Source organism: Carcharodon carcharias, chromosome 6 (assembly GCF_017639515.1).
Source record: "Carcharodon carcharias isolate sCarCar2 chromosome 6, sCarCar2.pri, whole genome shotgun sequence".
Classification (NCBI taxonomy): domain Eukaryota; kingdom Metazoa; phylum Chordata; class Chondrichthyes; order Lamniformes; family Lamnidae; genus Carcharodon; species Carcharodon carcharias.
The window spans coordinates 10,504,910-10,530,991 of NC_054472.1; the positions used below are offsets into that span (position 1 = coordinate 10,504,910).

The 26,082-nt window shown below is 43.4% G+C and overlaps 1 protein-coding gene across 2 annotated transcripts in view; it reads right to left on the reverse strand.

Annotated features, from left to right (window-relative positions):
• znf516 (zinc finger protein 516) overlaps window positions 1-26,082 on the reverse strand; it is a 168,673-nt gene that overhangs the window by 115,445 nt on the left and 27,146 nt on the right. Inside the window, exons 2-3 of one of the 2 annotated variants that reach the window (XM_041189146.1) lie at window positions 23,711-23,752; window positions 21,161-21,273 (exon numbers count right to left, since the gene is read on the reverse strand). The gene's annotated coding sequence lies outside the window, so the exon portion shown is untranslated. The remainder of the gene's footprint in view (window positions 1-21,160; window positions 21,274-23,710; window positions 23,753-26,082) is intronic. The other variant, XM_041189148.1, reaches the window with a different exon arrangement.

A 26,082-nucleotide genomic window follows, 5' to 3' on the forward strand; every position in this document is an offset into this window, starting at 1 on the left:
ATATCAAGTTAAATTGCTTTATATATTATTAGAGAACATAAAAGTAATCAATACCATGGAGTGTTATGAGGCAGTAATATTATCCTGAGGTTCCTTTGGCAGTTATAAGCCACTCAAGCCTTGTTCTTGCACTTTATGACACCTAACCCTCCATGATTAGATTACTGCTTTGTAATCGCACCCAGGTATCCATTAGTTCCCCTTTATTTTCCAGGCCTGAATGTCTTCCATAGTTTTAAGTTTAGGGCAACGATTGCATTTCACTTTTGTGAATTTTGATAAAGCAGACAAAAAAAGGAAATACAGGAAATTTGGCGTAAACGTCATTTCAGAGCAAAAATCTCCACAGCAATAGGTGTAACATCTGAGCACAACTCTACACTGAAACCACATTCTCTTCAAGAACAATTTACAGCCAAAACCGTCTGCGGCCAAACATGTTTTTTGTGTATTTTAAACATGGTTAGCATTGACAATGACTGGAGTATATTGACTATTTGCACACCATAACAACATGACATAATGTTGTCAGTCCCCATTTGGAACAGGGTCATATAACAGTATTGATTTTAGTTATTTCTAATTGCAAAAAAAATATATTTTTTTTACAATTTATGCTTTTTCCATATTGTAATAATAACCTTGTAACTGCAAAACTGCAGTATTATCAATGTTTCTGGTTGTATGTCCTGTTCAGCCAGAATTATAGGCTGATCACAATGCAGAAGCATCAGTCCCCAATTCAATTAAACAGTCACCTAATCTACAAACATGTTTCAACTTTCCTCAGATGGAAACTGGGCTTTTTTAATTGAGTCTGTGAAATCCAATAACTTTCTCTCATAATTGACCTGGGTTAATAAAAAGTCTTCAAACTCAGTAATGCACGTCAAACAATGCACGCGCCGATTGTGATTAGTGCGTCTTGTACTGTCAAGGGACCACATAGGCATTTTTAAACAAATAACACAGCTCTAAAAATCCATGGGCCAGCGATTCCGGCAATTAAACCACGTTCGTTCCTGCTGGATTCTCCCGCGCTGATTCCAGGAAACTTTCACACCGAACCCTGACAGTGGGCTTTGGAATCGTGCCACAGGCTCTTTCACGCCCACTGGAGAGGGCAGACCGGGCCTCAATTTGATGTCTCACCTGAACTTCAGTACCTCTGACAGTGCGGCACTCCCTCAGCACTGCACTGGGAGTGTCAGTGTGGATTTTGCGCTCAAGCCTCTGGAGTGTGACTCTGAAACCATGACCCTGTTACTCAGAGACAAGAGAGCTACCCACTGTACCATATCCGACACAGTGAGCCGCAGTGACGATAGCACAAGGGCAGTGGGTGGTGAAAAGTCCTGTCAACTTTTCCTGCTTGGCTTCCACAAGCACAAAAACGCTGGGGCCTAATCCTCAGCTGAGTATGGGCAGGGCCTAGTTAACAATTTGCCTCTGCTCCTAAACGGGTGTTAGAGGTCAAATTCCCAACTTTCTTCTGCTACTAAGGACTAGGCTTCACACAAGCAGTTTGATTAAACATCACGCAAATGAGTGGTGGGATGGGGAGAAAAAATTGAGGGATGGATCAAAATTGCTCCTAAGCAGAGTAGCCTGTCCTGTTTAGATGCCCGTTTGATTTGCTTTCGTTGTATTATCACTGCTGATCACCATGTTGTATTATAGTGCCAGCTGCGGTGTCTCTCACTGATGAGATCTTGAGACTTGTATGTTTTTACATGAGCCGTTTATTGTTAATTCTTAACTATGTACAGATCCCAGGTTACTGTCTTGCATGGTAGGTAGGCTGCTTCTAGAGTGTTCTTTCCAAGTCTACTACCATGTGACTCTATACATCATATCATAGACCGTGCTATTCTCCAGTCCACCATTTACCCTTGCTCTGCCAAGCACCTTTACATTACAATGACATGCAGGCACACACAACATCCTACAACAGCTCTAGCCTCCATGTGTAAAAGAAGATTAACATCAACGAGATCAGCACTTGCCACAAGAAGCTGTCACCATCTCATTTTCACTTCAAAGCCATGGTGGAGTGTCAGACATCTTATATGCATAAGTGCAGAGCTCTTGTATTCCCACCATAAACCTCTCCACCTCTCTCTCATCCTTTCAGACTCGCCTTAAGACCTACCTCTTTCAGTACTAATACCTCTTTAGGCACCTCAGTGTCGAATTGTGTCTGATTACGCCCCTGTGATGTCCCTTAGAATGTTTTACTGCAGTAAAGGTGCTATATGAATGCAAGTTGTTGTTGCCTATTGAACAAATTAAAAGGCAGATGTCAGATCTGGCTCTGAACCTTTATCGGAAACAACCATTCTTATAACGTGTCCAAGACATCTTCATTACCTCTCAGCTTAATATACGACAGCATTCTGTTTAAATTTTGCTGTTCAACGTCTGAAACCATTAGCTTCCAAAATGATCTGCCTGCAATAAGTTAAATCCAGAATAAATGAGAAGAAGGAATTTGTACTGTGAAGTGTCATCACAATGTAGCACAATAATGTTTGCTACTCTTTCACTGCAAATGATGCATGATGAATGCAGATATACAGGTACTATCTCAGCCTTGAAAAACTGTTTCTCACCATGAAAATTGCTGGTTGTGTAACAATAATGTTTGCTGTTTTATTCAGTAAGTGTGTTGCAGGAATGAATACCACTGACATTTACATTATATGGGATATAGCTGATTAGTTGTCATGGAGCTGGGATTTCTGTTTCCATGTGGAACTTTAGACTGTAACATGAGACAACCAACTGGTTCACCAGCACGAGCATTGTTATCTGTCTACCAAATTGCTGGTTTTATATTTAACCCAATTCATAGTACATTGCGTTACTTCTGGTCTGCAGCACAGAAACAGGCCATTCAGCCCAACAAACCTATGCTAGTGTTTATATTTCATACAACCTCGACCCACCTCTCTTCACCCAGCCCTATCAACGATGCTCTTCAATACCTTTCCCCATCATGTGTGTATCAAACGTTCGAAGGATAAAATAACTTTAAGGCATCCAAGCGCACATTAGGGGCAGAATTCAGCCCTTGTCGGGCGGGCTTGGCGGGGTGGGCAGTCGCCACCCCGCGATCGAGGCCGGATGGTGATTTCACGCTGGCGGGACAATAAAGGCCCACCCAGCGTGAAATGCGAGCGCAGGTGGGGGGGGGAGGAGGAGGGAGAGCAGGACGAGCGCAAGCTTGGTGCACGCGCGTGCAAGTGCGCGCTTGAGGATCTCCCTGAGGCACAGAGAGCTGCCTCAAGGAAATGGAGAGTTTTCAAAAAGCAATAAAGGAATGAAAAATGTTATAAAACCAAGTCCCCACTCATGTGACTCTGTCACGTGAGCAGGGACATGTCATTAATTAAAATTTAACATTTTAATTTTATTTTTATTCGCCCTAGGAAACCTCATCCCGCCCGTGGATTTCAGCGGTTCAAGAAGGCAGCTCGCCATCGCCTTCGGAAAGACAATTAGGGTTGGGTAAGAAATGCTGGCCTTGACAGCGGTACCAACATCCCATGAAAGAATGAAAGAACACTTGCTGTCTCCAAAAGAAAATATATACCCACACACACATCGATCTTCAGCTGTACCAGTTGTAATTCAGTAGATAGCACTCCCACCACAAAGTCATAAGGTTGTGAGTTCAAGTCACTCTACAGAGAGCTGAGCACAAAATCCACACTGACGCTGGGTGATGCATCTTCAGAGCTGCTGTCTTTCAGAAATGGCATTAAACTTAAGGCCCTGCCTGCCCTCTCGGGTGGATGTAAAAGATTCCATTGCATGCATTCAAATGGCGCGGGCGGGGGGGGGGGGTGGTGGTCTCAGACAAGACATAGCCCTCGACCACTATCATTGAAATAGGTGTCATTATCATGCTTGTGGGAGCTTGCTGTGCACAAATTGGCTGCTGTGTTTCTTATATTAGAAGAGGGACTTCATTGTCTGTAAAGCACTTTTGGGACACCCTGAGATTGAGAAAGGTACTATAGTAAATGTACGTCTTTCTTTTAGATTGATAAACAGCTCTAACTATTCAAGCTACAGCACGGAATGCAAATAAGGTGATTTGGATGCAGGTAAGCACAGTGTGCTTGTGTGCAGCTAAAATAGGCAGCAGTAAAGGTCTCATCTCATTGTCGTATTTAATCAAAGGCAGAGAGGGCAGGAAAGACAAGAAAATAGTAATTTCAGGATAGGCTGGGTTACCAGTAGGTTTTTTATAAATCTGTATTTCATGTTAGACCATAAAAAAAAAAGCCACATGAAAGACAGTTATGTTGGAGTGTGGAACTCTCTCCCACAGGGTGTAGTTCAGGCAAATGGTATAGATGCTTTTAAGGAAACTAGATAAGTGAGAAAGTTATATAAGGATATGCTGATAAGGCGAGATAAAGTAGGGGTGGGAGGAGGATTGTGTGGAGCTTGAACACCAACACGGATCAATTGGGCCAAATGGCCTGTTTCTGTGCTGTAAAATTCTACATAATAACAGGAGTCACTATAATCATAATCACAGCATAAATTAGTACAATGTACACATTAGGGAAAGAGTGAATTTGGTAATGAAATGTTTTTGAAAAATTGCTTGTGAAAATTTGTTAGGGACTTGGTAGGAATTAGCTCAGCCTCTGAGCGGCTGTTTACTTAACGAGGAGGACCAGATACTTTCTTTGGCTGATTATTTTGTCCAACGCTTCCATTGTTACATTAACTGGTTAGTGTTAACATTATCATTAACAGGAAGCAGAGAGTTGGCATAAATGGGTCATTTTCTGGTTGGCAGGATGTAACAAGTGGTGTGTCACAGGGATTACAATTTATGTAAATGACTTGGATGAAGGAATCGAAGGAATGGTGACTAAATTTGCTGATGACACAAAGATAGATAGGAAAGTAAATTGTGAAGAGAATGTAAGGACATAGGGACATAAGATAGGTTAAGTGAGAGGGCAAAGATCTGGTAAATGGAGTATAATGTGGGCAAATGGGAAATAGTTCATTTTGGCAGGAAGAATTAAAAAAAAAGCTTATTATCTAAATAGTGAGAGATTTAAGAGCTTGGAGATACAGAGGGATCTGGGTGTCCTAGTGCATGAATCAAAAAAGGCTAATATGCAGGTACAGCAGGTAATTAGGAAAGCTAATAGAATTTTATCATTTATTGTGAGGGGAATTGGTTCCAAAAATAGGGAGGTTAATCTCCAGTTATACAGGGCATTGGTGAGACCACATCTGGAATATTATATACAGTACTGGTCTCCTTATTTAAAGAAAGATGTAAATGCGTTAGAAGCAGTTCAGAGAAGGTTTACTAGACTAATACCAGGAATGGGCGGTTGTCCAATGAGGAAAGGCTGGACAGGTTAGGCATGTATCCACTGGAATTTAGAAGAGTAAGAGGTGACTTAATTGAAACCTTTAAGATCCTGAGGGGTCGTGACAGGGTGGATGTGGAGAGGATGTTTCCTCTTGTGGGAGAATCTAGAACTAGGGTCACTGTTTAAAAATAAGGGGTCACCCATTTAAGACACAGATGAGGAGAAATTTTTTTCTCTCAGAGGGTCGTGAGTCTTTGGAACTCTCTTCCTCAAAAGGCGGTGGAAGCAGAGTCTTTGAATAGTTTTAAGGCAGAGCTAGATATGTTCTTGATTAACAAGGGGGTGAAAGGTTATAGGGGATAGGCAGGAATGTGGGGTTGAGGTTACAAACAGATCAGCCATGATCTTATTGAATGGGGCAGCAGGCTCGAGGGGCCGAGTGGCCTACTCCAGTTCCCAATCGTATGTTAACGTTAGTGGCAGAAGACTGGGCAGCCTCCAACAGATGCTAAACCTTACCCCACCAACTATCATCAAACAGAGCACTGACTGGTAGCCCACAATACCTAGGCAACACCTGGGGTGTGAGATGCAATAAACAATGGAGCAGAAAAGCAATGCGCTATAAATTTCATTCTCACCCATGGCACTACTAAAAATCTCACGGTGTGGATTTATATGGTGCCTTTCATGACCTCACGGTGTCCTAACCAGCTCGACAGCCAATGAAGTACTGTCACTGTTGGAATATAGGAAACACAGCTGCCAATTTGCACAAAGCAAGATTCCACAAAACAGGATAATGAACCAGATAGTCTTTTGCAGTGATTGAGGTTGAGGGATCGATGTTGATCACTGCAATAGGAAGAACTCCCTTGTTCTTCCTCAAAATAGTGCCAGGGATCTTTTGTATCCAACTGAGAGGGCAGGCAGGATTAAGTCAAAGCAACCCGCTTGGCTGGCACCCCATCCACCACCTGAAACATTTACTCCCTCCAGCACCAGCACACAATTGCAGCAGTGTGTACTATATGTTAGATGCACTGCAGCAACTCGCCAAGGCTCGTCAGACAGCATCACCCAAACCCACAACCTTTACCGCCTGGTAGGGCAAGGGAAGCAATTGCATGGGAACACCACCATTTGCAAGTTCCCCTCCAAGCCATAAACCATCCTGACTTGGAACTATATTGCCGATCCTTCACTGTGGCTGAGTCAAAGTCCTGGAACTCCCACCCTAACAGCACTGTGGGTGTACCAACACCACATGGACTGCAGCGGTTCAAGAATGTGGCTCACCACCACCTTCTCAAGGGCAATTAGGGATGGCGATTAAATGCAAGCCTTGCAAAAATCCCACATCCTGTGAACGGTTAAGCAAAGGACTTTAAAATCTTATCCAAAAGACAGCATCTCCAACAGTGCAGCACTCATTCTGTACTGCACCAAGAGTGTCAGCCTGGAATATGAGCTCATGTCTTGGTAATGGGACTTAAATGCACACGTTCCGAATCAGAAGGCAAAAGTATGTTACCCACTGAGCAATGTCGGACAACGGCATGACGAGCACAAAAGAAAGCTGCAGAACTAATCAGAAAATTAAGTAAATACGATTTTCAGTGTGAGGTAAATAACCGGACAATGCAAAAACCTGAATTATACTTAATGCTTTTGTTCCACTTTCAAAACTCACAGGTTGATTCCGCACATAAGTGCAAGTGCTACATAATCAAGGACTCACACGCCGATTTTTCAAATGCAGGGAATGAACTGGATGTGTAAATTCACTGCAGTACTTCTTTTTCTACAAATTCCACTGTCTGGATTAACGTCCACGGTCAGATTTCTGACAGGAAATATAACAAAGTCTGATAGAAATTCACTCACTGGAAAACTGAAATAATTAGCATTTCTAATTGCAGCCATTATATTAAATATAAGTTACAATTCTCTACACAGAACCACATGGAATTTACAGCACAGAAACAGGCATTGCGGCCGAACAGTACTATGTTGGTGTTTATGCTCCACATAAGCCTCCGTTCATTTTATTTCATCTGAGCCTATCAGCATATCCTTTTATTTCTTTCTGCCTCATGTACTCATCTAGCTTTACCTTAAAGACATCTATGCTATTCAGCTCAACAACTGCTTGTGGTAGCGAGTTCTGCAATCTCATCACTCTCAGGTTAGCTTTTTCATGAATTCACCGATTGGACTTATGAGTGACTACCTTCTATTTATGGTCCCGCAGATTTGGGCTTGCTCACAAGTGTTCACATCTTCTCTGGGTCTACCCTATCAATCCCCTTTCATGATCTCAAAGTAAGGCACCTCTCAGCCTTCACTTTTCTAGAGAAAGCAGCCACAGCCTGTTCAATCTTTCCTGATAGTTACAGCCTCTCAGTACTGGTGTCATCCCTGCATATCTCTATTGCACCTTCTCCAGTGCCTCCAGTCTTTTTTTAATATGGAGACCAGAACAGGACACAGTATTATAAGGCTGGAACTTTGCAAGGAAGCTACCCAGTTGAAAAGTCAAGGGACGGGCCTATTTCCATTTGGCCAGGTCACCCCGCAGCAATTTAACCACCGTCGGACAGTTAATCAGCTCAGGGCAAGGCTTCCGCCCCCATCTGGGAGGAGTCCCACCTCCGAGGGCTGCCCCCCCCCTCCCCCCACCCAATCAGATAGCTGGCAGCTCTCTAGTCCCAGCAGCGCCAATGGAAGCAGTGGCCACTGCTGGGACTGCAGGCGGTTCCCAACAAAGAGGAGCAATCAAGCCAGAGGCCAAGTAAAGTCTCAGGCTTTGCTGGGGCCAGGCTAGCAGGCTGTTGGTGAGGGGAATGGAGGATCAGGTTCAGGAGAGCAGGGGGGGGGGGGCGCGTGGGTACAGTGGTGGTGGAGGAGGCGGGGGTGCCTGAATGTGATGTCACCCGGGAGCGGATTCCATGTCTGTTTCCAGACCCACTGAACACTCATGCCCAACAGGCATGAAATTCAGGCCCTGGGGTTTCATTTTAAGGTATACAAGACCATTTGGACAAGTTTTACTTCACTTCTAAGTTTTTACTGGTATCCTTCACTTCCAGTTTTACAGGTTTTTAACTCCCACACCTGCCCCGCTGTCTCGCCTCATCCAATCTAGCGCTGGTCAACGTCTGGCACGAAGGAGGCCCATTAGAGGAGCAAAAGGGGAGGATCTGCGCCCAATCGGGACTGGAGGTCGGGATGTCAAGGGGCAGAGGGGTGATGCCACAAACAGGCAGTAGGTCACGGCTGGAATTGTGCAGACCCCCTGCTGTCAGAATCAGTCTTTATTTTGCGTTGAAAACTCAAAAGGAGATTTTAAAACCAGACAGACACTGCCACCTTCCCCAGCTGGATCTGCTGCTACATTCATCCATGGACCCGGTGGCAAGTGCTCTTGTGCCGCCTCGTTGTTGCTGCCGGAATAGAGTCCCAAATTCTTCCGTGTCCATTGCCCAGAAAGTCCAGTGGGCACCAAAAAATTGCAGATGATTGGGTTGTTAACAAGCTAGAAATGAACCTCAGCGCTTTTGTTGCTATTTTGTGGTCTTGTTAGCTTGCTAATTTTAGTGATTTGTTTATCTGTACCGCTACCCCATGTATAATTTTCGAGTGCCCTGTTACCATGTCCATCATAAAAGTGACATGATAGAAAAGGAAGAGTATAACCCTTGAGGCCTTTGGAAAGGTTCAAAAGGTATTTCATCCCATTGCCACGATTGTATGGAAGATAAAGATAAAAAACTAACAGACCTATAGGAAAAGGAACTCCAAGGTCATAGAGTCATAGAGGTCTACAGCACAGAAAAAGGCCCTTCGGCCCTTCGAGTCTGCATCGGTCAAACAAGTACCTAACTATTCTAATCCCATCTTCCAGCATTAGGCCCAGAGCCTTGTATGCCATGGCATCACATGTGCACATCCAAATGCTTCTTAAGTGTTATGAGGGTTTCTGCCTCTACCACCCTTTCAGCCAGATTCCCACCACCCATGGGTAAAAAAATTCTTCCTCACATCCCCTCTAAAGCTCCTGCCCCTTACCTTAAATCTATGCCCCTGGTTAGTGATCTCTCCACCAAGGGGAAAAGTTCCTTCCTGTCTACCCTATCTGTGCCCCTCATAATTGGTAAGTGATGGAGCAAACCAACCCCCAATCCTTGGTTTCAATAGCTGCTGAAAGTGGTGGTGAAGTGGAGCTGCATTGATGAAAAGCAATGTATGCAAAATATGACCTGTAAAGTTTTGCCTAGCCAGCCCGGACAGCCATTCTGAATTTGTAAAGATGTTATTGTTGTTGGGGTTGGAGTAGTTTTAATAAAATCTTTCTGGCTGCAAAACCCGCTATCTTGATTGTAACATAGGCCAGGATTTTACAGCCCCTCCCTCCCGCCGAATTGAATGGAGATTTAAATGGCTCGCCACATCCGTTGGGAATAGACAGGTTGTGGCAGGGCCATAAAATCCCGGCCATATTTACAAATATGGGAACACTCTACGCTAGCTTCTGACCAGGCTAACTCTCCACTAGTCTCAGGTCACGACCCTATGTCACTTCCTTCCACAACATCACAGACTGTTAGTTAACCCTTGATGGGACTTAGTCTAACATAAGACATAGGAGCAGAAATTAGGCCATTCGGCCCATCGAGTCTGCTCCGCCATTCAATCATGCCTGATAAGTTTCTCAACCCCATTCTCCCGCCTTCTCCCCGTAACCTTTGATCCCCTTACCAATCAAGAACCTATCTATCTCAGTCTTAAGTACACTCAATGACCTGGCCTCCACAGCCCTCTGTGGCAATGAATTCCATAGATTCACCACTCTCTGGCTAAAGAAGTTTCTCCTCATCTCTGTTCTAAAAGGTCTTCCCTTTACTCTGAGGCTGTGCCCTCGGGTCCTAGTCTCTCCTACTAATGGAAACATCTTCCCCACGTCCACTCTATCCAGGCCTCTCAGTATTCTGTAAGTTTCAATCAGATCCCCCCTCACCCTTCTAAACTCCATCGAGTATAGACTCAGAGTCCTCAAACGTTCCTCATAAGTTAAGCCTTTCATTCCTGGGATCATTCTCGTAAACCTCCTCTGGACCATTATATACATGTTCCATTATACAACAGTAAAAACAATTCAAAAAAACTAATATTAACTCCGGGGTGGGGGGGGTGGGTGCAGAGCTGCCTTGCAACTCCAGGATGGCTACAGGTTTCAAAAGATGGACTTCTCTTCGTCTTAGCACTTTCTATTGTAAAGGTGCTGTCACAATCCTGGTATTTTAAACTTTATTTCGGAAACAACAGTTAATGTAAGCTCCTAGTTTTGTAAGGAGACATAAAAATGTTCTAATTTGCTCCTGAAAGCATTTTAAATCAACAAAATATTTCACCCATTAGTTGACTGATTGTGGCCAAATGTGTACAAAAACAATGGACTGTACTATAAGAGTTGCGAGTGGAAATTCATGGAGAAATTTTCCTGATTGCGTAAACATGCATTTTTAAAATGCCACATGCTAGACATCAACAAATTATTGAACCAATCTGCCTGATGGAACACAAAATTAGCATCCCTAACTCAGCTTAAAATGAGAGGAAAGGATTTCCTCAGCGTTCTCTCATTCTCCCACGAAAACCTTTTAACCATTTATGCCTTCATTCCAAGACTTCCAATGTACTTCTGTCAAAGTTACAGCAGTTTATGGTTAACAACAATTTGGACTCACATGGTAAAAAGCTATAAGACATTTTTTTTTTTAATCATTCATGGGATGTGGGTGTTGCTGACTAGGCCAGCACTTACTGCTCATCCCCAATTGCCCTTGTTCAGAGGGCATTCTTGAGAGTCAACCACATTGCTGTGGGTCTGGAGTCACATGTAGGCCAGACCAGGTGAGGACAGCAGATTTCCTTCCCTAAAATGCATGCGTGAACCAGACGGGTTTTTATGACAATCGACAATGGTTTCACGGTCATCGTTAGGTTTTTAATTCCAGATATTTATTGAATTCAAGTTCCACCATCTGCTGTGGTAGGATTTGAACCCAGGTCCCCAGGGCATTACCCTGGGTCTCTGGAGTACAAGTCCAGTGATAATAACACGACACCACCGTCTCTTCCACAGGAGTTTCATCAAACAAAATTTGACACTGGTCTAGGTAGGGTGATAGTCGGACAGGTTTGATCGAAGTCAAAGCTGACAAGCATCTTAAAAAGAGGAGGGGTGAAAAGGTTTGGGGAGGGAAATCTAGAGCTTAGGGCCCAGGTAGCAAAAGGCACGGCCACTAATGGTGGAGCACTGAAAATCGGACATGTGCAAGAGGCCAAATTTGGAGGCACACGGAGATCTGGGACGGTTGTAAGGCTGGTGGAGGTTACAGAGATAGAGAGGAGCAAGGACAAAGGGGGATTTGAAAACAGGGATTAGAACCTTCTAACTGAGGCGTGTTCAGACTGGGAGTCAGGGAAGGTCAGTGAGCAAAAGGGGTGTTGGGTGATGTGATGTGAGTTAGGATATGGGTGGCAGAGTTTTGAATAAGGTCAAACTTACTGAGGTGGGAGGCCAGTAAGGAGAGCATTGGAATAGGAGGAAAACTACTGCAAACATTCCAGAAACAAAAATAATGACCACCCTTACAAAAGCAGTATTGAGAAGTAAATTAGCTCTGCAGATGAACACTCAATACCACGTCAACTAACGTTTCTTAAAACGAGAGTTGCATAGATATCTATTTAACAATGGAACTGAACATTAGAAAGATAAAGACAGGTGCAGATTTTTTCTTTATTCATTCACAGGATGTGAGCCTTGCTGGCTAGGCCAGCATTTATTGCCTATCCCTAGTTGCCCTTGAGAAGGTGGTGGTGAGCTCCCTTCTTGAGCCGCTGCAGTCCATGTGGTGTAGGTACACCCACAGTGCTGTTAGGGAGGGAGTTCCAGGATTTTGACCCAGCCACAGTGAAGAAATGGCGATATATTTCCAAGTCAGGATGGTGAGTGACTTGGAGGGGAACTTCCAGGTGGAGGTGTTCCCATCTATCTGCTGCCCTTGTCCTTCTAGGTGGTAGTGCTCATGGGTTTGGAAGGTGCTGTCTAAGGAGCCCTGGTGAGTTCCTGAAGTGCATCTTGTAGATGATACACACTGCTGCTACTGTGCGTCAGTGGTGGAGGGAGTGAATATTTGTGGGTGTGGTGTGGTGCCAGTCAAGTGGATTGCTTTGTCCTGGATGGTATCGAGCTTCTTGAGTTTTGTAGGAGCTGCTCTCATCCAGGCCAGTGGGAAATATTCCATCACACTCCTGACTTGTGCCTTGTAGATGGACAATCTTTGGGGAGACAAGAGGTGGGTTACTCGTCAATTATTCCTAGCCTCTGACCTGCTCTTGTAGTCACAGTATTTATATGGCTAATATAGTTGTTTCTGGTCAATGGTAACCCCCAGGATGTTGATAATGGGGGATTCAGTGATGGTAATGCCATTGAACATCAAGGGAAGATGGTTGGTTCTCTCTTGTTAGAGACGGTCATTACCTGACACTTGTGTAGCGCAAATGTTACTTGCCACTTGTCAGCCCAAGCCTGGATATTGTCCAGGTTTTACTGCATTTGGACATGAGCTGCTTCAGTATCTGAGGAGTTGCGAATGGTGCTGAACATTGTGCAATCATCAGCGATCATCCCCATTTCTGACCTTATGATGGAAGGAAGGTCATTGATGAAGCAGCTGAAGACGGTTGGGCCTAGGACACTACCCTGAGGAACTCCTGCAGTGATGTCCTGGAGCTGAGATGACTGACCTTCAACAACCACAATCATCTTACTTTGTGCTAGGTATGACTCCAACCAGTGGAGAGTTTCCCCCTGATTCCCACTGACTCCCAATTTTGCTAGTGCTCCTTGATACCACACTCGGTCAAATGCAGCCTTGATGTCAAGGACAGTCACTCTCACCTCACCTCAGGAGTTCAGCTCTTTTATCCATGTTTGAACCAAGGCTGTAATGAGGTCAGGAGCTGATGGAACCCAAACTCGGCGTCAGTGAGCAGGTTATAGCTAAGCAAGTGTTGCTTGATAGCACTGTTGATGACCCCTTCCATTATTTTACTGATGATGGAGAGTAGACTGATCGAATGGTAATTGGCCAGGTTGTATTTGTCCTGCATTTTGTGTACAGGACATACCTGGGCAATTTTCCACTTAGCCGGGTAGCTGCCGGTGTTGTAGCTGTACTGGGACAGCTTGGCTTGGGACATGGCAAGTTCTGGGGCACAAGTCTTCAGTACTATCGCCGGAATATTGTTAGGTCTCCAGAGACTTTGCAGTATCCAGTGCCTTCAGCCGTTTCTTGATATCACATGGAGTGAATCAAATTGGCTGAAGACTGGCATCTGTGATGCCGGGGAATTCTAGAGGAGGCTAAAATGGATCATCCACTTGGCATTCCTGCTGAAGATTGTGGCAAATGCTTCAGCCTTATCTTTAGCACTCTTGGGCTATCATTCAGGATGGGGATATTTGTGGGGCCTCCCCCTCCAGTGAGTCGTTTAATTGTCCACCACCATTCACAGCTGGATGTGGCAGGACAACAGAGCTTAGATCTGATCCATTGGTTGTGGCTTAGCCCTGTCTATCACTTGCTGCTTATGCTGTTTGGCATGCAAATGGTCCTGTGTTATAGCTTCACCAGGTTGACACCTCAATTTTAGGTATGCCTGATGCTGCTCCTGACATGCCCTCCTGCACTCTTCATTGAACCAGGGTTGATCCCCTGGCTTAATGGTAATGGGGGATATGCCGGGTCACGAGATTACAGATTGTGTTCAAGTACAATTCTGCTGCTGCTGATGGCCCACAATGCCTCATGGATGCCCAGTCTTGAGTTACTAGATCTGTTTGAAATCTATCCCATTTAGCACGGTGGTAGTGCCACACAACACGATGGAGGGTATCCTCAATGTGAAAGCGGGACTTAGTCTTCACCATGACTGTGTGGTGGTCACTCCTAACGACACTGTCATGGACAGATGCATCTGTGGGAGGCAGGTTGGTGAGGATGAGATCAAGTATGTTTTTCACTCTTGTTGGTTCCCCCACCACCACAAGCAGACCCAGTCTAGCCGCTGTGTCATTTAGGACTCAGCCAGCTCAGTCAGTAGTGGTGCTACTGAGCCACTCTTGGTGATGGACATTGAAGTCCCCCACCCAGAGTGGGGGACTGTGCCCTTGCCCTTGCCACCCTCAGTGCTTCCTCCAAGTAGTGTTCAACATGGAGGAGCACTGATTCATCAGCTGAGGGAGGGTGGTATGTGGTAATCAGCAGGAGGTTTCCTTGCCCATGTTTGACCTGATGTCATGAGACTTCATGGGGTCCGGAGCTGATGTTGAGGACTCCCAGGACAACTCCCTCCCGACTGTGTTTCACTGTGCCACCACCTCAGCTGGGTCTGTCCTGGACATACCCAGGGATGCTGAAGGTGGTGTCTGGGACATTATCTGCAAGGTATGATTCCGTGAGGATGACTATGTCCAGCTGTTGTTGACTAGTCTGTGAGACAGCTCTCTCAATTTTGGCACTAGCCCCCAGATGTTAGTAAGGAGGACTTTGCAAGGTTGACAAGGCTGAGATTGCTGTTGTCATTTTCGGTGCCTAGGTCAATGCCGGGTGGTCCGTCCAGTTTCATTCCATTTGATTTGATCAAATACTCAAGGGACCTTAATGGCTCAATCAGTGCATGGTAAGATATAGAGGCCATGGAATAGGTTCAAGGCACCTGAACCACCACAACAGGTTCGAGAGTTGGGACCAAAGACAAGTTTCCACTGGTATAAGAGTCAGGAGGTCCAAGCTTTTTCTGGCTCCACGGCAGTACTTGCAGGCCACTATCACCAGCCCAAGTTCAGACTCCACTTGTTTTCTTTCTAGGGCCTAGAGCTGCCTGATCAGAACTCACACCTAGAATTACATTACCAAGACTGAGGGGGCCAACTTTGGTTGCATCCCTGGAGGTGTCATCACATGGCTTGATTCCAGTGGCCTCAATCACCAACTCCCACCATATGCCAATATTTTTTTCTTCATTCTTTCATGGGACGTGGACATCATTAGCTAGCCCATCCTTAAATGCCTTTGAACGGAGTGGCTTGCTAGAGGTCAGCTGAGAGTCAACCACATTGCCGTGGGTCTGGAGTCACACGTGGGCCAGACCAGGTAAGGATGGCAGATTTCCTTCTTTAAAGGACATTAATGAACCAGATGGGTTTTTATAACAACTGATGATAGTTGTCAGGGTCACCATTACTGAGACTAGCTGTCAATTCCAGCTGCTGTGGTGGGATTTGAACCTGTGTCCCCAGAGCATTAGCCTGGGCCCCTGGATTATAGTGACATTACCACTACACCACAGTATCTCCCTTTTCACTCCTTTTCATGATAATCAGAAAGCAAACAGCCTCATCATTAGTTGATTGGATGATGTCTGACTGTCAATCAAACAACCTTTTATTCTCCTCCCATCCCCAAGAGTTTTGTAACTGATAAACAAAACTATTCAAATTAAAAAAAAACATACAATTTGTCTTAATGCCTCTATGATTTTTCTCCAGCCTGTTGTTCACAACAGTATCCTTGGAGATTAATCTTTAATTTCTGGAGACTCCAGGGTAATCCTGGAGGATTGGCAATACTAGTGGAGGCCCAATGCCCGATTTAAGACAAGACTTGGCACCGGATGTGTGCTCCGAGCATGCCAATTATTTTACTCCTAGAAAACTGGCCGAAACCAATTACATCGTCAGAGAATCCCAAAGCCTCCGACTACCACTGATTCCTATTAAGCAGCTGTTGAAATTCAAATTGTGCCACTGCCATATCTGCAGGTACAGTATGACCGGAAAATAACAGTGCAAAATAAATGTAGGCAAACAAGGAGATGTAGAAATCTTGCTCTCACATCATTAATTCCCCTAAGCATGCTCCAATGTGCATGGGTACACTTACAGAAGGGGGACCATTGCCTAATAGGAACATAGGACCTAGGAACAGGAGTAGGCCATTCTGCCCTTTGAGCCTGCTCTGCCATTTGATAAGATATGGGCTGATCTGATCCGGGTCTCAACTCCACTTTTCCATCTGCCCTCCATAACCCTTGAATCCGCTGTCTAGCAAAAATCTATCTAACTCAGCCTTGAATATATTCAATGGCCCGGCCTCCACTGTTCTCTGGAGAAGAGAATTCCACATACTAAACAACCCTCTGAGAGAAAAAAAATTCTCCTCAGCTCTGTCTTAAATGGGAGACCTCTTATTTTGAAATTCTATTCCACTCAATAGCACAGCATACTAAACCTGAAATGATCTGCCCCATTATGAACTGCAGCATTATTCCTGCTAATGTATTTTTTGTACTTCTTTATATATGCACTTTCAAACAAACAGCATTCTCCTGGTCTTGCTCTCCCCATCGTTATTTTGATTCACCACGCACTGAAACTAAGATCAATCATTGAAGGGTCATGGAACTTTGTATAAAAGCCCTGAATTTCTCATTAATTTAACATACTGTATAATTATTTCTTTATAATTTTAAAAGCTATTTGATAATTATTATAATTGTTTATAACTATTTATATTATTGCAATTATTTATCATTATTTTTAATGTATAATTCATTTCTAATTATTTTAGTGTAACAGGGTGGTGAGAATGTGGAGTGGCTGAGGCGAATAGTATTGCTACATTTAAGGGAAAGCTAGATAAACATGAGAGAAAGGAATAGAAGGATATTTTCATAGGGTGAGATGATGGGGGGGGGGGATGAAGTATAAACACTAGCATAGGTTTGTTGGGCTGAATGGCCTGTTTCTGTGCTGCAGACCAGAAGTAACGCGATGTACTATGAATTGGGTTAAATATAAAACCAGCAATTTGGTAGACAGATAACAATGCTCGTGCTGGTGAACCAGTTGGTTGTCTCATATTACAGTCTAAAGTTCCACATGGAAACAGAAATCCCAGCTCCATGACAACTAATCAGCTATATCCCATATAATGTAAATGTCAGTGGTATTCATTCCTGCAACACACGTAATGAATAAAACAGCAAACATTATTGTTACACAACCAGCAATTTTCATGGTGAGAAACAGTTTTTCAAGACCGAGAGATAACGTGTATATCTGCATTCATCATGCAATATTTGCAACGAAAGAGTAACAAACTGCTACATTGTGATGACACTTCACAGTACAAAATCCTTCTTCTCACTTATTCTGGATTTAGCTTATTGTGAGCAGATCATTTTGGAAGCTAATGGTTTCAGGCATTGAACAGCAAAATTCAAACAGAATGCTGCTGTATATTAAGCTGAGAGGTAATGAAGATATTTTAGACACATTATAAGAATGGTTGTTTCCAATAAAGGTTCGGTGTTAGAACCTGGCATCTGCCTTTTAATTTGATCAACAATCAACAACCTGTATTTATATAGCACCTTTACGGTAGTAAAACATGGTAAGGGGCTTCACAGCATCCTAATCAAACATGACACTGAATCACATAAAAAGATATTGGCACAAGTAACTAACAGCTCAGTCAGAGACGGTGCCTTATTAATCAGGTGGCCCCAGGTCTTAAAGGAGGAGAGAGAGAGATGGAGAAACAGAGAAGTTTAGGGAGGGAATTCCAGAGCTTATGGCCCAGGCAGCTGACAAGTCAAACACTCTTATAGCTTCAGATGTTGAATTGAAAATAGCAAAGCGGCAGCTAATTGTTGCCTTCATGTGACAAGTGCTGATCTTGTTGATGTTAACCTTGTGTTTCACAATGAGGTGTGTGGAGCATAAACACCTGCGTGGACCAGTTGGGCTGAATGGCCTGTTTCTGAGCTGTAGATTCTATGTAATGACAATTCGCACCCAGAGGGCTTATTTGAAAGTAACAAACAATATGAAGCAACACAGCTTTGTGGATGAGGGTGGAGATGTTTCTTGTTGATATCCCTCCATATTAAGGTCACTGATTCCATCCTTAAAAGCATTCAGTGCGTAAACTACATGGCATGTTGTCTGCAATTTATCTCTACCAGCTTAAAAGTGGTTTCCTGCTTAAATGATTTAACAACCTGCCCAGGAAATGAAAACAAAGTGTACAGAAATGACAGGTCCACTTATTTATCTGCAATGCAACATTGATTCTGTATAAATGTAAATAGTTATCCCCCAGCATCGTAAGAACCTATAATTACTACCGCCGACATACTGTCAGTGTTGCTCAAACCATTTCTTTCAGTTGTGCCAACAGAAGCAAAGACAAGTTTCAAGGTCAGTGAGAAACAGTTGCTTTCTGTTTTATCAGAATTTCCAGCTCTGAGTTTTTAAGGAACAAAAAGTTGCAATTTAAACAGGATGTCATTCTGATCGTGCCAACACTTCCCATATTAAACTCGAGGCAAGAGACATCAAACACCACCTATTTCCATTTGCTGCACTGCAGTAAAAAAAAACATTTCCATAGAAATGCCAAATGCTTGCAACAGCTGACCAAAGCCTGTCAGCAGCTGCAGAAGGCCAAGTGCTTCTGCTAAAGTGACTTGCCCCAAATCACAAGCATGCATCACAAATCGCCTTGCAGCCGGGGAAGGGATTCTGCTGTCCTCCCTGGTCACTCACAAAGTCAATTCAAAGTTACTTCTGCATGCGGAACTTCAACTCTGATCGCGCATTTTGCCTATCCAAACAAAAAACAGGACCAGCCTGAACCACAGCAGAGTTACAGTTACAGAGTTACGACCTCCTTGTTCATGCTTTCACATAGCCGCACTTTGTACACCGCATCGCCCGTGCCGTGAGCAATGTTTTCTTACACGTGTCTGAAACGTCCGAATCTCTGCACTGATTCTTTGACAGGTACACCCTTTGAGCATGGCTGGAGTGTGGGATCGGTTAATTTACTCAGAGAGAGCACAGGAATAGACTGAATATTAGGTGGATTGTCTTTTCTCAGAGAGTAGTGGAGCTCTGGAATACAATACAGGCTGGTGTGGTTGGTGCTGACTCTCCGAATACTTTCAGAGGGAACTGGACTAGTTCATAAAACAGAATGTAAGTGTCTTTATAAACCTGTGTAATCCTTGGTTCATGTGGCCACTTTGGCTGGTTTCAGTGACCTGAGTGGGGGAGGATCAGTGGTGCATTTTCTGGAAATATTTTATTCCTTGTTGGTTCTGGGTTTTTCTCTTTTTTCGTTGATCACGCTTTTTAAATGGATTGGGAATATAACTGCCGGCACTGGAAATCGGAAACAAAAAGCAAAAGTATGGAGTATACACAGCAGGTCTACCAGCTTCAGTGAAGAGAGACACAGCCTTTTGCAGCGTGCTGTAACTGCCTACACTAATGATTCCCTCGCATGGTTGGAACCTATCCAATTGAGTCCCATTCAAAAGCATGTTCCCCCTTCGCGATTTCGCCATTCGCGAGGTTTTGCAGGAATATAATCCCCATGAACGGCACGGACTTTACTGTAATCGTAGAATCTTACAGAACAGGAGGCCATTTGGCCCATCATGCCTGTGATGGCTCTTTGAAAGAGCTATCCATTAGTGCCGCTCCCCTGCTCTTTCCCCATAGCCCTGTAAACTTCTCATTCTCAAGTATTTATCTAATTCATTTATGAATGTTACTGCTGAATCTGCTTCCACTGCCCTTCAGACAGCGCATTCCAGATCACAACAACTCGCGAGATAAAAGGATTTCTCCTCATCTCCCCCTCTTTTGCCAGTGACCCAGCAGTTCTTTTTCTTTAAAAAAAATGCCACTTTGCAGCTTAATTATTTTCAATTTCACTCTTAGCAAATCACAGAGAGATACAGTCGAATATCCTTTATCTGAAACCACCCCCCACCGGAACATTTCGGATTTCGGTTTCTGGATACCACGTACAAACTTGCATTACAATAGCCTAAGCCTAGGCTAGCTATAGTCTAAAGCAAATAGAAAAGTAAGATGTATCACTGAATAATAAATACAGTTTCTTTTTGACATGCTCACCACAGAAATCACAAGATGAACAGTGCAGACAAAGAACCAGACTTCCCACGCTAAAGATCGATGAGGTTCAAAAAACGTGCAGTTTTTGGATATGTTGGGAATTCGGATTTACGGATACCCGTATTACAGATCTGTATCGACAGATTATTTGCTATATTGCGTGAATGGGCAAAACTGTGGATTTCATTACAGGCAAATATGAGGTCACCCACCTTGAATCTAAAAAGAATAAACCAGGGAACTTTCTAAATGGTGAAAAGCTAGAAATAATGGAGGTCAAAGAGACGTGGGGGGAGTACTAGGGCCACAGATCATTAAAATCATCATGAGCAGATGTACAAACTAACCAAAAAAGCCCATGGTACGCTGGCCTTTATCTCTAGGGTACTAGAATACAAGAGCGTAGGAAGCTGTACTTCAGCTGTATAGAGCCCTGTTTACACCACACCTGGAGACACTGTGAGCAGTTCATCCTCTGTGACATTGACCCTGAGGAACTGCTGCAATTCTCACCTCCTTTATCCAGATATGGACGCAGGAACTGAGTGCAGAGACGGGATCATCACTGCCCGCAATTTTAGCACCAAAGAGGTCACCAAGTCAGAGGTCAATGGAGTCAAGGCAAAAACTCTCCAGTAGCTGGATTCCTACCTGACACAGAGGATGTTTGACAGGGCCCAATCACTACAGGGCAACACATCAGAGCAGTATTGCTAGCATTCCTGGACTTACCCACCTTCAACTGTTTCATCAGCAACCTTTCCTCTTTCATAAGGCTAGGAATTTAACTGCTTGCTGACCATCCCAAATTGTCCAGCTCCATTCACAGCTCCTCTGATACTGAAGCATCTATGGCAGAACCAAGACAATACTCAGGTTTGAGCTGACAAATGGCAGCAAACATTTGCAACATGAAAGTGCTAAGCAATGGCCATCTCCAACAAGAAAATGCCCATCCTCCACTCTGGAACTTCCATGACATTACCATCACTGATCATCAGGATGAGGTTCTTTAACATCCTCAGATTTACCAATGTCCAGAAGCTTAATTGAACCAGCCATATTAATACATTAGCTTTAAGAGGAAGCAAGAGGCTGGTACTTTGTAACAAGTGGCTTAACTTCCTGATTCCTCAATGCTTATTCAATATATACAGCGCTCCAGATTGACTGTTCACAGTGCGAATGGGTGTGGCTGCAGGAACACTTATGAAGCCTGACACCATTCAGGACAGAGCAGTCCACTTCAGCAGCATCCCTGCCATCTCCTTGTGGCTGCAGTCTACGTTATGTATAAGACACAGTAACTTGCACAAAGTTCTATTCATCCACCACCCCTGTGATGGCTGACTGCATTGGGTCCCATTTCAGTGACACCTTGAATTTAAAATTCTCTCATGCTTGTTTTCAAATCTTTGTCCCTCCCTATCTCTGTCAACTCCTTCTGTCTTACAATCCTCCGAGATATCAGCGCTCCTCCAGTTCTGGCCTCTTACACATTACCGATTTTCAACCCTCTCTCATTGGCGGCTGTGCCTTGAGCTATCTAAGCCCTAAGCTCTGGAATTCCCTCCCTAAGCCTCCCCACTTCCCTCTCCTCCTTTATGACAATCCTCAAAAGCTACCTCTCTGACCAAGCTATTGGTCATCTGTCCTCATATCTCCTTATTTGGGTCGGTGTCAAGTTTTGTCCAATAACCCTTCTGTAAAGCATGTTGGGAAGCACGTTAAAGGTGCTATATAAATACAAGTTGTTGCTGAAGAGCAATATTTAAAAAGTTGTAGACTTGCAGTTATGCGCGCAGCGTTTCATCTACAGAAAGCTCACTGGAGAATTAAATTTACTCTGTACAGCAAATTTCACTTGGTTTCTTGCTGACCCTATTCCTCTTTAGGGACCAGTCTGTCTGGAAAACTATAGAATCCACCGCACAGCAGTGGAGCCCTTAAAACTTCCCTGCTTTTGAAAAATGTCCATTAAATAATTATCACACCTTCTTACCCAGTTTGCTCAGTGCTGATCTCATATTGCTCAACTAAAAATACTTCAGGCATGCGTCAGAAGAAGAAAATAAATAAAACTGTGCACTGTACCAGTAAACAGATTAAATGTATGACTTTTAATTCAGGCTAATGCCCATCTATAATGGAAATTCAATGTCTTTAATTGTGCAGCCAAAGAGATATCCTTCCTCTTCAATTATAGAATCATTTCCACACACTTTAGAAGACAAGGACTGGGTCTGGCAGTAGAATTAACTGTGGCCCTTCCTGTCAATGTACTCTGATCCCTTCCTGGTCAATTTATCCACATAATAATCTTTCTTCAAACTTCAAACAGTCAAAAGGAAAGAGAAAAGGATCCCAATCGACACACAGACTCAAAATCCAGCCATATCTTGGTGATTATTAATTGCATGTATATATTATTCCCATGGGAAACTAGTTGCTATTTTAGAAGGATCCTATAATCCCCTAATACTAATCTAACAGCACCCTAATAAAGCAGCCCCTACGATAAAAGTGATTTGCCTTCAGCCCATTTGCAAAGTCTGTCATCCGCTTCTGCACAACAGTTTGCACATGTCTCTGTAAATCCCCAGAAATGCTTAGCTTTGCATCCCCCATATCACATCTATAAAGCTGAAATTTAGCCTCAAAATGAAGGCTAATAACATGGTGTACCACTCTGAAGCAGACAACTGTCTCTGCTCCTGCTGCTTAAAATGCATTACACGAAGCAAAGCCAAGTGGGTTAAACAAAGGGGAATTTGAGAGTTACCAAAGCAGATTAATGATTACTCATTTTATCTCCTGCACAATTAGCTGATCAGTTAACACAACCACAAAAACAGACTTGAGTTTCCACTGTTTCTTGTACATGCACCTCTGACGGGTATATGGATTTAAGATTAAAATTCCCAAGATTTATTTTGGAAAATGATATCACACAGGATGCATTACTAGGCTCAACGTAAGGACCGAACAAAACATGCAAATCTAGAAGGATAACTATGCCCAGGGGGCCTGTAAGGAAATGAATCAGTAATCATCTAATCATTGAAACAAAATAATTTTCCTTTAAGTAATTGAAACCTCTTTTACAGTGGGTTTCACAGCACATTTCCTAACATAGTAATACTATTCCATTACATCTTTAGCACTAAATGTAAATATAAAATGTTATGTTGCAATTATTAATAGAAGGCAAAATACCACAATCACTATCCTTGGCATTCTACTATCCTCAAACATTGCATGTGCCATACATACACCATGGGCTTACCTTGTCTTGTAGAATTGAATTAAGTTTCCTGTAAAACTCTCCCTGTTCAAGAAAAAAAAAGGGATTAAAATGCTGAATTATGAACAAGCTGTTCAGTGACATCAACTTTGCTCCCAAAGATTTGACCGGAAATTATTACTTGTCCTTCGCAGACCAAGAGCTGAATTAAAATAACCAATTTTTTTTTTAAACTTCCCATTCTGAAAGGAACTATGAATCATCATTTGAATTTTCTGTTACCCTGCATCACTTCTGCAATAAATAAAAAAGGAAGTGGTTTTACTTAATTTCTAGTCAATCTGACAAATCGAGAAAAAAAACATAAGAATGCCAAAAACTTCAACAGGAATGACCATAAGAAGAGAAGCAGAAACTGAACAATGAACCTGCAATGTTGATTCATTACATCTTGCCACCTCAATCGTTTGTAAAAACAGCACCATGTTTTCTGTGTTACATTTATGTTTCCGTTACTCATCCGTATTTACGATATACTCCTCTGCTAACCCTTTCTGACTCCTTCCAAAACCCAGTACCAGCACCACAAAGTCACTGAGCTGACATCTGCACTGGATTAAACTGACAATAAAATGTTCAGCTCATAGGCACACACGTGTTCCATGCAGGCAGAATACCCAGAAATATAAAAGATTTCAAAAGTAATTTCCACTGTGAAGATGGAAGTATGAAAGAAGACAATGTTATTATTGGCAACCACTTCTCAAAAAAAACTCCCTTCCACATAGCAAACAAAATACAGAAAATACAACATGTCAGTAGAATGCATTATTAAATCAGTGAAATTTCCTATTAAATCTCCCTTGCAAGAATGCAGACTGACCTTGCATCTGGCATGGGAGTGAGTTGCGCCAACTTTCATTTTTACATGATGGTTATATATAGTCACTGCTTTCGCTGCCCATTAGGAAATTAGCAAAAAAATACTTCTTTTTTTTGGCATTAGACAAGTTTATCTCTTGTTAAACAAAAATCGATAAGCGTTTCTTAATATGCAAGAAGCTGGAATTGGAGGAGCGCAGAAATCGCAAGGAGTTGTAGAAGTGGCTAGAGGAGTTTGGGGAAGGGGGCTGGGGGAGGGGGCAGGAGGGTGGCAGTGGTGCAGATGGGCGGGCAAGACCTTGGAAGGGTTTGGAGAACAAGGGTGAGAGAACATACACTGGTGACAGAAAACCCAGGCTAAGCAAGTCCTGTTCAACAAGCAGGAGTGTGACCATTTATTCTCCAGCTTTTGCCACCCCCTACCTCCGCTCGCCACAATGTGAGTGAAACCAATCCTCTGGGAAAGTCGTGACACGCCCTAATAAATAAGTGTCATGCACCACTGCAGACTAATGCTGCCACAATGAGCTGACGGACAGGAATTAAAGTTCCCAGCGAAAACTGAGAAGCATCCCTGCTTTCAGAAAGAAAGCCCATCTTGGTGGCTGCAATGCAAACTCAAACTCCGTTGAGCCGTTTTGAAATCTTTGCTTTCATTTAAAGTAGGCGGTAAAAATAATAAATTTTGCAGCGGCAAGATGGGAATGGGGTGTTGGGGTGGGGGAGGGGGGGAGGAGGAGGGCGTGTCCCCTGCTCTGTGCATGACATGGTCTTGCAACAGGTTTTGCTGTGCTAACATCACTTCTTCCAAAGTGTGGGGAGGCGAGGCCATAAATCACAAATTTAACAAAGAGCTCTTTAATTTTATCATAGCAGACAAAAACTCAAATGAATAAAAAATCATCATTGTAAGTAGTTTTCTTATTGCGTTTGGCCAGATAGGAATAATGGACAACAATGATTTACTATATAGTGAGGGTAGCTGACAACATCCAGGAAGAGTACTTAAACCACAACTTGAACTTAATAAAGACAGAGAATGCTGGAAAAACTCAGCAGGTCTGGCAGCATCTGCAAAAGAGAGAAAAATAGAGTTAACGTTTCCAGTCGAATGTGACTCTTCTTCGGAACTGAAGGGTCCCATCAGAGAGAGGAGCAGGACTTCTTCAACTTTAATGTCTCTGACTGGTGCGAGCAATTGCGCTGAGCAGTGGTATGTTTCCATTACAGTCCAGAACCTCATATCTCGTTGGTACAGTACGACAATGAAAGGGGTGGCTCACCAGCTTACTGGGCATTTGAGAGCCAAGAGAAAGTTCTATGACATCTTGCTTGCCACCAAAACGAGTACAGATATTGGGCGGGCACAAATTCATAGTAATTCATCGGTACTGTGCACTGATCACTTGATGCGCACATATACCGTATGTGTGTGAACTTGCAGTGAAATGAGGTGAAGCCATAATTAATGGAGATTTGAATTCCATGTGAATTAATGGAGATTTATACCTCATTGATCCATTGGAGACTCG